This window comes from Ranitomeya variabilis, chromosome 4 (assembly GCF_051348905.1).
Source record: "Ranitomeya variabilis isolate aRanVar5 chromosome 4, aRanVar5.hap1, whole genome shotgun sequence".
Classification (NCBI taxonomy): Eukaryota; Metazoa; Chordata; class Amphibia; order Anura; family Dendrobatidae; genus Ranitomeya; species Ranitomeya variabilis.
In genome coordinates, this window is record NC_135235.1 from 17,388,464 (window position 1) to 17,401,971 (window position 13,508).

Genomic DNA, 13,508 nt, shown 5'->3' on the forward strand with positions numbered 1-13,508 from the left:
GGGGGGGGGGGGGGGGGAATCAGGACCGGGGGGAGGGGGGAAAGCAGGACCAAGTTTCCCCTGCGAATACCCAGTACAAAGCTGCTGGGATTGCTGGTACGGCTTGTGGAGGGCACGTGCGTTCCCTGTGATAAGGGATATCATAGCCTGCAAACTGCTTCAACCGATTCATGTTTCCATCAGATTAACTGCAAGAGGAAAAGCAGACACCAGGTCACAGGTGAACCAGGGGCAAAGACATATACAGGACTACAAGGTTCAGCAGGAAACCAGCGGCCAATATCAGACACAGACACTAGAAAAATACAGGGGGGGAGGACAAAAATTAAACACAGGAGATGGGTGAACTGGAGAACTTGAGGCCGAATTATAAACCCACAAAACAGACTGTCGAATGTAAACAGGGGGTAAAACATCTACAGAACAAGGGCTAATGTAAAAGACAAGGATGCATGAGAGACCTAGGAGCAAAGATTATATACAGGGAAAAAAAAAAAAAAGTGTAACGGGGAACAGAAGGCCGAGATTAACCTGGAACCAAGAACAACAGAACACAAACCTGGGAGAAAAACACACATAGGACAACTGAGGGAGAACCATGGGGCAAGATCATCTACAGGGCACCAAAGTGCAGAAGAGAAACCCGAGACAAGATCTTATCCAAGAGGTAAGAGGACAATACAATATGGCCATCAGGCCACCCAGGTCCACTAGACATCATCATGGTGAACATGGGAAGGTCTACTCTGCAGTGTATCTCCTTATCTAATCATTCATCCACACAAACACTGGTGAAGACATGAGATTGTAAATTCTTCAGTCAACAGGGATTACTCTGTCCAAAGACACACTGATAGGGAATACAGACTGTGAGCCCAATGGGGACAGTGATGAAAAGCTGTGGAACCAATGGTGCTATATAAGCAAATAAAATAAAAAACTAAGTATGCAAAGGACTGTAAAGAATAACCTAAAATAAAAGGATCTGAAAATCACACACAATAGAAGAAGCACGCATACCTAAAGAATGAGCACAGCGCATGTATCCCACTGCCGCCCATACATCCACTACACCAGGATCTGCTCTCTCTCAGACACAAATGGTGGGATGGAGATAAGGGCACAAGTATTCCTGATAAGCCTCCTGCTCCTCACACAGGACAGCTCCACTTAACCCTCACATCACCAGTCACCCGGCATTCCCAGACTCCCTAATAACTACGGTACACATCCTCAATCCTAAATTTAACGAAAGCAGCCACATTGACCATTCAGGGGTCTGGAAAAGTTTGGAAAGCCATCCTATGACTAATCACTAACAAGATGGAGTCCTACTCACAAAACCCCTGTAACGATGGCGGATTAATCACACTGTAGATATGGAATAATTTCATCATTCAGATAAACAAACATGATACAATGTATCAATATAATAAATGCCAGCATCTCCTGCCTGGACTGATGGCTCCTGAGCACAGTGACAACTTGTACCGATCCCCGAGTTGTCAGCCGACTGTGCACTGCCAGCAAGCAGAGATCTTGAACATTTGAAATAAAGTCACAAATGCTGAATCTTCAATCTCATGTGATGTTCTATAAACACTTCAGTGCAGTTTGGGATTAGAAGCTGCTGAAGAACTACAAGCATCAGCATGTTAAGCAGGGACGGCCCTCCCAGGCCACTAGGATCAGTCTATTAGGGGAGGGGAATGACTGGCATGTTTGTAGAGATTTACATGACACCATATGACAGATGCCGTGATGGCTGCGGGGAGCTCATCACTTCAGGGTGACAGGGAGCAATGACAGGACCTCATCCAGGGCAGACAGGAATCCTGCACATTCACTGGGGGAAGGAGCTCTATACAGGGGGAATCCACTATCAGGCCCACCTTGTCACATGACCCAAAGCACCGATAAAATGACTGTTGTGCACTACGCTGTATCGCTACTATATGTTCCCAATACACACTGTGCAGAATTTATTTTATTTCTATATCGCCAACATGTTCCGCAGCACTTTACATTTTAGAGGGGACTTGTACATAGGGAAAAGGGGAGACACGAGAGGAGGATGGTAACAATTGCATTCGTGGTTCGGGCCAGCCTTAGTGTAAGGATCGGGTGTTCATGTAAAGCTGCATGAACCGGTTATCAGCCAGAATATGTAACAGTACGTCATTTGATGAAAATTTTTAATGGGCCACACAGGGATAGCAAGATAAATATGTTGAGGCAGTAGGCCAGGCTGAAGAAATGTGTTAGGGCTCACTTAAAACTGTGGGTATCGGGATTATTCGTATTATCCTGGGTAGTGCATTCCAAAGAATCGGCGCAGCACGTGAGAAGTCTTGGAGACGGGAGTGGGAGGTTCTGATTATTGAGGATGCTAACCTCAGGTCATTAGCAGAACAGAGGGCACGGGTAGGGTGGTAGACTGAAACAAGAGAGGAGATGTAGGGTGATGCTGAACCGTGGAGTGCTTTGTGGATGAGAGTGATAAGTTTATATTGAACTCTGGAGTGGATGGGTAACCAGTGTAATGACTGGCACAGGGTGGAGGCATCAGTGTAACGGTTGGTGAGGAATATGATCCTGGCAGCAGCATTCAGGACAGATTGGAGCGGGGAGAGTTTGGTAAGAGGGAGGCCGATTAGTAGAGAGTAACAATAGTCCAGATGAGAATGAATAAGTGAGACAGTAAGAGTTTTTGCAGAGTCGAAAGTAAGAAAAGGGCGAATTCTAGAAATGTTTTTGAGGCATAGACAAGAGCGAGCCAGTGATCGGATGTGGAGGGTGAATGAAAGATCTGAAATCAAGGATGACCCCAAGACAGCGGGCATGCTGCTGGGGAGTAAAGGAGGAACCACACACGGAGATGGTAATGTCGGGCAAAGGTAGGTTAATAGAAGGAGAAAACACGAGGAGCTCAGTTTTTAACAAGTTCAGTTTCAGATATTCAGATATTTCAGAGTTCTCAGCAGTGCAGATGGTGAGATCATTTTATGCAGATTTCCCACCTTCACCTATAGAATCTTGAATGCCGATTGGATGAAGCAGATCAGGTGATGTGTATACGTGTAAGGAGAGGATGTGGCTTCAGGAAACCCCGCCCTTTATCAGGGTGTACTGAATTATTAGCAGCTTGTTATGAAGCAAAATGGACCAAAAAGATTTTCAGACTGTGACTCATCCCAGATAGTTAGCAGAGAATGCAGATCAAGGTGAGGAGGCCGAGCCCGACCACCACTGAGCAAGGCACAGAAGTACAAGGTGCTCAGAGACACGGCCGAGGTGAGGAGGCAGAGCCCGACCACCACTGAGCAAGACACAGAAGTACAAGGTGCTCAGAGACACGGCCGAGGTGAGGAGGCTGAGCCCGACCACCACTGAGCAAGACACAGAAGTACAAGGTGCTCAGAGACACGGCCGAGGTGAGGAGGCTGAGCCCGACCACCACTGAGCAAGACACAGAAGTACAAGGTGCTCAGAGACACGGCCGAGGTGAGGAGGCTGAGCCCGACCACCACTGAGCAAGACACAGAAGTACAAGGTGCTCAGAGACACGGCCGAGGTGAGGAGGCTGAGCCCGACCACCACTGAGCAAGACACAGAAGTACAAGGTGTTCAGTGCTCAGATACACGGCCGAGGTGAGGAGGCCGAGCCCGACCACCACTGAGCAAGACACAGAAGTATAAGGTGCTCAGAGACACGGCCGAGGTGAGGAGGCTGAGCCCGACCACCACTGAGCAAGACACAGAAGTACAAGGTGGTCAGTGCTCAGAGACACGGCCGAGGTGAGGTGGCCGAGACCGACCACCACTGAGCAAGACACAGAAGTACAAGGTGTACAGTGCTCAGAGACACGGCCGAGGTGAGGAGGCTGAGCCCGACCACCACTGAGCAAGACACAGAAGTACAAGGTGTACAGTGCTCAGAGACACGGCCGAGGTGAGGAGGCTGAGCCCGACCACCACTGAGCAAGACACAGAAGTACAAGGTGTTCAGTGCTCAGAGACACGGCTGAGGTGAAGAGGCTGAGCCCGACCACCACTGAGCAAGACACAGAAGTACAAGGTGTTCAGTGCTCAGAGACACGGCCGAGGTGAGGAGGCTGAGCCCGACCACCACTGAGCAAGACACAGAAGTACAAGGTGTTCAGTGCTCAGAGACACGGCCGAGGTGAGGTGGCTGAGCCTGACCACCACTGAGCAAGACACAGAAGTACAAGGTGGTCAGTGCTCAGAGACACGGCCGAGGTGAGGTGGCCGAGACCGACCACCACTGATCAAGACACAGAAGTACAAGGTGTTCAGTGCTCAGAGACACGGCCGAGGTGAGGAGGCTGAGCCCGACCACCACTGAGCAAGACACAGAAGTACAAGGTGCTCAGAGACAAGGACAAGGTGAGGAGGCTGAGCCCGACCACCACTGAGCAAGACGCAAGAGAAACATCAGTACTGGACCTATAATTATCTGATAGATTGTCCCCAGGCTTTATAGACTGAAGAAATGGGCAGCCATATTTATTTTACTCACTTACATAGCACAGTGTATATGGCACCGTGGCCACCCAGCTTTCCATAGCACCTGAATGGCACTAAAGCTTCATGTTACCACAAATCCTCCATCACCAACAGTCCTATAGTCTTGCGTGTCAGTCATCACAGCTTTCTAGCATTGTACATACGAACCAGGAGGCCCAGGATGAGCACTGTCTCCAGCCCATGGGATTGGCAGATTTTTATCAATATATCGATTCTGTTTAACCTTTAATAAGCCTCAAAACAAAAAAGAAAATCTGTGCAAGAAATGTCAGAAGAGGGCGGCTTGGGGCGAGTGTCAGCGCTCAGTGACACGACACAGAGAATTACATAATCTCCATCATTTGCGAGATGAAGGCTCCTGCCAAATCTGCAGATGAAAGGGACAATGACAGAACGGGGCTTGTTATACCCCAGAGAGGCTAATGACAGGCACATTGTGGAATACTGCTCCCATCGGGGTCCGGGGCGCACCCTCACTGCTACAATGCCAACCAGAGGGAGCGGCGTTCAATACCAAGAGGAATGTGCAGCCCCAATGCGGTATTACAACAATTAGGATAATTGCGAGCTCTGGGGGCCACGGAGCAAAGTGAAGTCATCAAACTCAATTATATTTTATTAAATTGAAGACTCTTCCTAATCCAGTGATGATGAACCTTACACCCCAATTACCTACAAACTGCTCCTACGAGTTATAATGTATACGGCACACCCCTTCACTGCTGGACAACTCTACAATTAAGCGCCTGACTTTTGAATGAGGTGATCTCTACAAAGGGAGAAAATTCCTGAAATAAAAATGATATGAACTGATCCTGTGATAAAGTGGTTCTTTCCAGCCATTCCATACGTACTATAGTGTATGATGCCACATAAGCAGCTGTATGGCAGACATACACCTAAGAGGCAGTATTGTCGTAGTTATATTCTTGTATGCTGGAGCAGTATTATAGTAGTTATATTCTTGTACATAGGGGCAGTATTATAGTAGTTATATTCTTGTACATAGGGGCAGTATTATAGTAGTTATATTCTTGTACATAGGAGCAGTATTATAGTAGTTATATTCTTGTACATAGGAGCAGTATTATAGTAGTTATATTCTTGTACATAGGAGCAGTATTATAGTAGTTATATTCTTGTACATAGGGGCAGTATTATAGTAGTTATATTCCTGTACATAGGAGCAGTATTATAGTAGTTATATTCTTGTACATAGGGGCAGTATTATAGTAGTTATATTCTTGTACATGGGGCAGTATTATAGTAGTTATATTCTTGTACATAGGGGCAGTATTATAGTAGTTATATTCTTGTACATAGGGGCAGTATTATAGTAGTTATATTCTTGTACATAGGAGCAGTATTATAGTAGTTATATTCTTGTATATAGGGAGCAGTATTATAGTAGTTATATTCTTGTACATAGGGGCAGTATTATAGTAGTTATATTCTTGTACATAGGAGCAGTATTATAGTAGTTATATTCTTGTACATAGGGGCAGTATTATAGTAGTTATATTCTTGTACATAGGGGCAGTATTATAGTAGTTATATTCTTGTACATAGGAGCAGTATTATAGTAGTTATATTCTTGTACATAGGGGCAGTATTATAGTAGTTATATTCTTGTACATAGGGGCAGTATTATAGTAGTTATATTCTTGTACATAGGAGCAGTATTATAGTAGTTATATTCTTGTACATAGGGGCAGTATTATAGTAGTTATATTCTTGTACATAGGGGCAGTATTATAGCAGTTATATTCTTGTACATAGGAGCAGTATTATAGTAGTTATATTCTTGTATATAGGGAGCAGTATTATAGTAGTTATATTCTTGTACATAGAGGCAGTATTATAGTAGTTATTTTCTTGTACATAGGAGCAGTATTATAGTAGTTATATTCTTGTACATAGGGGCAGTATTATAGTAGTTATATTCTTGTACATAGGGGCAGTATTATAGTAGTTATATTCTTGTACATAGGGGCAGTATTATAGTAGTTATATTCTTGTACATAGGAGCAGTATGAGGCTGTGTGCACACGTCAGGATTTTGTCAGGATTTTGTCAGGATTTTTCATCAGGTTTTGTAGCCAAAACCAGGAGTGGGTGATAAATGCAGAAGTGGTGCATATGTTTCTATTATACTTTTCCTCTAATTGTTCCACTCCTGGTTTTGGCTACAAATCCTGAGGAAAAATCCTGACAAAATCCTGACGTGTGCACATAGCCTTAGGCTATGTTCACACGATCCTTTTTTTGATCCTTTTTTTTTCAGGTCCTTTTTCCATGCAGGGTACAGTCCAATGTTACTCTATGGAAAACAAAAACCGCTGTGCCCACTATCCTTTTTTTCTCAGGCAAATCCGCGAGGATTTGCCTGCAGAAAAAAAGAAGTACCATGTCACTTCTTTCTGCGGATTCAGCTCCTGTTTTCAACAGGCACCAATAGGAAAGTGCTGTTGAAAACCCGCAGAGGAATCTGCAGAAGAAACTGCAGGAAAATCAGCAGTGCAGTTTTGCACTGCGGGTTTTCCAAATCAGGACCTGAAATAAAAAGGATCAAAAAAAGGATCGTGTGAACATGGCCTTAGGCTGTGTTCACACGTTGCAGATTATTTGCGTTTTTTTCCGCGTTTTTTCCCTATAAAAACGCTATAAAACCGCAAATAATCTGCTTATATTATGCATCCTATCATTTTTAATGAATTCTGCACTTTTTGTACACATGATGCGTTTTTTCCGCGGTAAAAACGCATCGCGGTAAAAAACGCAGCATGTTCATTAATTTTGCGGTTTTTTTGCGGATTTCCCACTTAAAATGCATTGGGAAATGTCTGGAAAAAAACGCATCAAAAACGCGTCAAAAACACGGTAAAAACGCGCAAAAAACGCATGCGGTTTTCTAGCAGATTTCTTGCAGAAAATTTCAGGTTTTCCTCAGGAATTTTCTGCAAGAATTCCTGAACATGTGCACATAGCCTTATAGTAGTTATATTCTTGTACATAGGAGCAGTATTATAGTAGTTATATTCTTGTACATAGGGGCAGTATTATAGTAGTTATATTCTTGTACATAGGGGCAGTATTATAGTAGTTATATTCTTGTACATAGGAGCAGTATTATAGTAGTTATATTCTTGTACATAGGGGGCAGTATTATAGTAGTTATATTCTTGTACATAGGGGGCAGTATTATAGTAGTTATATTCTTGTACATAGGGGCAGTATTATAGTAGTTATATTCTTGTACATAGGGGGCAGTATTATAGTAGTTATATTCTTGTACATAGGGGGCAGTATTATAGTAGTTATATTCTTGTACATAGGGGCAGTATTATAGTAGTTATATTCTTGTACATAGGAGCAGTATTATAGTAGTTATATTCTTGTACATAGGGGCAGTATTATAGTAGTTATATTCGTGTACATAGGGGCAGTATTATAGTAGTTATATTCTTGTACATAGGAACAGTATTATAGTAGTTATATTCTTGTACATAGGAGCAGTATTATAGTAGTTATATTCTTGTACATAGGAGCAGTATTATAGTAGTTATATTCTTGTACATAGGAGCAGTATTATAGTAGTTATATTCTTGTACATAGGAGCAGTATTATAGTAGTTATATTCTTGTACATAGGTGCAGTATTATAGTAGTTATATTCTTGTACATAGGTGCAGTATTATAGTAGTTATATTCTTGTACATAGGAGCAGTATTATAGTAGTTATATTCTTGTACATAGGAGCAGTATTATAGTAGTTATATTCTTGTACATAGGAGCAGTATTATAGTAGTTATATTCTTGTACATAGGAGCCGTATTATAGTAGTTATATTCTTGTACATAGGAGCAGTATTATAGTAGTTATATTCTTGTACATAAGGGCAGTATTATAGCAGTTATATTCTTGTATATAGGGGGCAGTATTATAGTAGTTATATTCTTGTACATAGGGGCAGTATTATAGTAGTTATATTCTTGTATATAGGGGGCAGTATTATAGTAGTTATATTCTTGTACATAGGAGCAGTATTATAGTAGTTATATTCTTGTACATAGGAGCAGTATTATAGTAGTTATATTCTTGTACATAGGGGCAGTATTATAGCAGTTATATTCTTGTACATAGGAGCAGTATTATAGTGGTTATATTCCTGTACATAGGGGCAGTATTATAGTAGTTATATTCTTGTACATAAGGGCAGTATTATAGTAGTTATATTCTTGTACATAGGAGCAGTATTATAGTAGTTATATTCTTGTACATAGGGGGCAGTAATATAGTAGTTATATTCTTGTACATAGGAGCAGTATTATAGTAGTTATATTCTTGTACATAGGAGCAGTATTATAGTAGTTATATTCTTGTACATAGGAGCAGTATTATAGTAGTTATATTCTTGTACATAAGGGCAGTATTATAGCAGTTATATTCTTGTATATAGGGGGCAGTATTATAGTAGTTATATTCTTGTATATAGGGGGCAGTATTAAAGGAGTTATATTCTTGTACATAGATACTGTATTATAGAAGTTTTATTATTACATAAATATTTTATTTAAGCATCTTTAGCAACCTTGACAAAAAATATATAATTGCCTTGATAAGTTTGTAAGGGGTACCTAACTTTTTTTATTTTTACATAGCCTCCTTAAATACAATTTCTATGAATGTTCTTAAAGCAATTAATCAACTCATCTAAACTTTCCACTTGGTTACAGAACTTATTTGCCTCATTATCTGAGGACTATAATCTGTTATCAGACATCAAAAGGTCCCCAGCTGAGACCATCAATAGACTCACCACCCACCAGTGGCCATGATCAACACTGGAAAATGAACACATTTTTATCCCTCTTTCCATATAAATGGGTAACAAACTTACTCAACTTCCAACCATATAGTGATGTGGCAGTGCTGTGCTGCTCACACAAGCTATAAGTCGTTTCTGCAACAAAAAAAATGAATGTGTAAAACTTATTTACTTTCTTATTTAAAAATGTTATTTTCATCTATTATTTTTTCACTTGCTTTGAAATATTTCTGTCAATTGATTATAAGAATCTGCGCTCTTTTTTCACAAACATTGGCGTTACTTTCACCTGTTCTGCATACAAATACCCACTTTTAGGAAAAGTGTCAGACACCTGGGGTGGAGGGGCCTGAGAGCAGAGGATGGCAGGGGGCAGGACTCCGCATTAAAAACTGTTCACCCTTGTTGACTTGAAAAAAAAGAAAAAAGAAAACTGAAGCAGCATGAGGCGCCGCAGCTGGACGGTGGAGGGAAGAATGCAACACTTGTTTTATTCCTGCAACTTCAAAAGGAAAAAAAAAAGACCAAAGTAAAGTCAAGAAACTAACATTAAAAATCATTAACTATATGAAAATGATATTATAATTCAATATCACTTTATTATAAGTTTCCCAGACTATAAGTGATCACTTTCTGGTTCAGTACAACCTTTAGGGATGGGGATGGTGGGACTATTCAAGAAATGACCAGAAGCCCTTTATATACCCAGATATACAGCACCAGGGGTAATAGGAACACCGACCTTAGGCACCAGGGGCATTATATACCCAGATATTCAGCACCAGGGGTAATAGGAACACCGACCTTAGGCACCAGGGGCATTATATACCCAGATATTCAGCACCAGGGGTAACAGGCACGACGACCTTAGGCACCAGGAGCAGGAGCATTATATACCTAGATATTCAGCACCAGGAGTAGTTATAACAGGCCCACAGCCACTAGGCACCAGGGGCATTATATAGCCAGATATTCAGCTCCAGGGGTAATAGGCACCAGGGGCATTATATACCCAGATATTCAGCACCAGGGGTAATAGGAACACCGACCTTAGGCACCAGGGGCAGGAGCATTATATACCCAGATATTCAGCACCAGGAGTAGTTATAACAGGCCCATGGCCTTTAGACACCAGGAGCATTGCATACCCAAGTCTTTAGTCACCAGACAGGGGCAACGGGTCTGGGTGTTTGTGAATTGGTTGACCGTAGGAGCCAGCACTATCTATGCCGGGTCAGTTTTTCTCTCCCACATGAATGGAATATTTCTTTGCATTATGAACAACCGGATTTAGGGTAAATTCTAGGTAAAAAGTGTGGAAATCCAATGTGTCCTCGGGGGTGTGGGCACCTCTGCGGGGACATCAGAAGCGGGGGCTGGGGTCACTTACGCATTCCTGGCTCACTCTGTTATTGGAATAATTGACAACACTTCCCCGTCCCGTGAACTGACCCCTCCCGGAGACTTTCCATCTAAGAATTACCCCGATCCCCCACAGGCTGAAGATGACAGGTCCAAACAATGACATCACCCTGGGTGGGTCACGCACCCCCCCAGCATGAGAGGAGGCGCAGTACAGGGTCGCCTTACTGATGGGTTTGGAGATACCCCACCCTGTGTGAGGGAAGGTAACAGATACCCACAGAGCATGCCGCACTCAGGTTACACAGGACGCTGTGGAGGAATGTGACAACCCCGACAGGTGCAGATGTAGCAGAGTCCACCCAGTTATTTGGCACAGGATTTTACATAGGACTGCAGGTAACACCTACTGGGTCATTCCATGGTAACTTACGTTACATTCACGAGCCAAAAACTGGCTACAGACTGTTGTTTGAAGGCACAAAAAGGAGTGAACGTATAATGTACATTAAACTATTCTCAATAGATTTCAACAATAAAATCAAATACAAAATACAGAGTTATTACTTGGTAACTTATGTTACAAAAAAAGGAAAGGCAATTGTCCTTCATGAGTCTGCCAAATTTCATGTTCTGGTAAACAGGGGAGAAGCACGATTTTTATTGTATTAGAACACCATAGTCCCAGCAACTTTACCAAACTTATTTAAACCTCTCAAGTTAAAAGCAACAGTTTTTATTACAAGAAATATAGATAATGTACGTTACCGCACAGTATAGTAACCTACATTACAGAAAGTCACCATCAAATGGATTAAACTTGTTGTCAGGTAAAAGTCACCATCATCTTTGTACCGTAAACTGCCATGGAATGACCCTACTGAAGATACAACCTCAGTGACACTCAGCTGTGCTACATCTGTATATAGTGAGATGGGGACATAAACAGACACATACATAATAGTGAGAGCAGGAAGCCCCTCCACCCTTCCTGAGAAGCTCCACGTCCCGTAACGCACTGCAACTATCACACAACCACCTGGAAGAAACGCCCAAAACACCACGTGCCACGATACCAGGGTGATCACCAACAGTGCCTGACTATGATCTCCAACGCCAGACCCCTGGCCACACAGCCCTGCAGCGCCCCCATCAGCCTCCACACAGGAGCCGGACCCTGCAGCGCCCCCATCAGCCTCCACACAGGAGCCGGACCCTGCAGCGCCCCCATCAGCCTCCACACAGGAGCCGGACCCTGCAGCGCCCCCATCAGCCTCCACACAGGAGCCGGACCCTGCAGCGTCCAGTGCACAGACCAAATGCATGATGCCCACATAACTAGGACTTCGCAGCCCTCGGATCAGGACATCGCCCCTCTCCATATAGCCGCTTCTCCCCCCTTCTGAGGTTACTGTCATCAGCAGATAACCAGATACCCCCTGATCTCCTGCATCAGCACATGCACCCACCCCGAGTCACCGCTGGCAGCCCCCTGCACCCCCCTTAGTCACCGCTGGCAGCCCCCTGCACCCCCCCTTAGTCACCGCTGGCAGCCCCCTGCACCCCCCTTAGTCACCGCTGGCAGCCCCCTGCACCCCCCCTTAGTCACCGCTGGCAGCCCCCTGCACCCCCCCTTAGTCACCGCTGGCAGCCCCCTGCACCCCCCCTTAGTCACCGCTGGCAGCCCCCTGCACCCCCCTTAGTCACCGCTGGCAGCCCCCTGCACCCCCCTTAGTCACCGCTGGCAGCCCCCTGCACCCCCCTTAGTCACCGCTGGCAGCCCCCTGCACCCCCCTTAGTCACCGCTGGCAGCCCCCTGCACCCCCCTTAGTCACCGCTGGCAGCCCCCTGCACCCCCCTTAGTCACCGCTGGCAGCCCCCTGCACCCCCCTTAGTCACCGCTGGCAGCCCCCTGCACCCCCCTTAGTCACCGCTGGCAGCCCCCTGCACCCCCCTTAGTCACCGCTGGCAGCCCCCTGCACCCCCCTTAGTCACCGCTGGCAGCCCCCTGCACCCCCCTTAGTCACCGCTGGCAGCCCCCTGCACCCCCCTTAGTCACCGCTGGCAGCCCCCTGCACCCCCCTTAGTCACCGCTGGCAGCCCCCTGCACCCCCCTTAGTCACCGCTGGCAGCCCCCTGCACCCCCCTTAGTCACCGCTGGCAGCCCCCTGCACCCCCCTTAGTCACCGCTGGCAGCCCCCTGCACCCCCCTTAGTCACCGCTGGCAGCCCCCTGCACCCCCCTTAGTCACCGCTGGCAGCCCCCTGCACCCCCCTTAGTCACCGCTGGCAGCCCCCTGCACCCCCCTTAGTCACCGCTGGCAGCCCCCTGCACCCCCCTTAGTCACCTCTGGCAGCCCCCTGCACCCCCCTTAGTCACCTCTGGCAGCCCCCTGCACCCCCCTTAGTCACCTCTGGCAGCCCCCTGCACCCCCCTTAGTCACCTCTGGCAGCCCCCTGCACCCCTGGCAGCCCCCTGCACCCCCCTTAGTCACCTCTGGCAGCCCCCTGCACCCCCCTCAGTCACCTCTGGCAGTCCTCTGCACCCCCCCCCCTTAGTCACCTCTGGCAGCCCCCTGCACCCCCCTTAGTCACCTCTGGCAGCCCCCTGCACCCCCCTCAGTCACCTCTGGCAGTCCTCTGCACCCCCCCTTAGTCACCTCTGGCAGCCCCCTGCACCCCCTCAGTCACCTGTGTCCCCCTGCACCCCCCCTTAGTCACCTCTGGCAGCCCCCTGCACCCCCTCAGTCACCTGTGTCCCCCTGCACCCCC

The 13,508-nt window shown here is 45.7% G+C and overlaps 1 protein-coding gene across 8 annotated transcripts in view; it reads right to left on the reverse strand.

Moving 5' to 3' along the window:
- The window catches only part of ADD3 (adducin 3), a 66,423-nt gene that overhangs the window by 52,339 nt on the left and 576 nt on the right, over positions 1–13,508 (reverse strand). The window contains exon 1 of one of the 8 annotated variants that reach the window (XM_077258061.1): positions 9,448–9,466. The exons of the other annotated variants lie outside the window; for them this stretch is intronic. The gene's annotated coding sequence lies outside the window, so the exon portion shown is untranslated. Of the gene's footprint in view, positions 1–9,447; positions 9,467–13,508 lie in introns of those variants that run through there. 8 annotated transcript variants of the gene reach the window in all.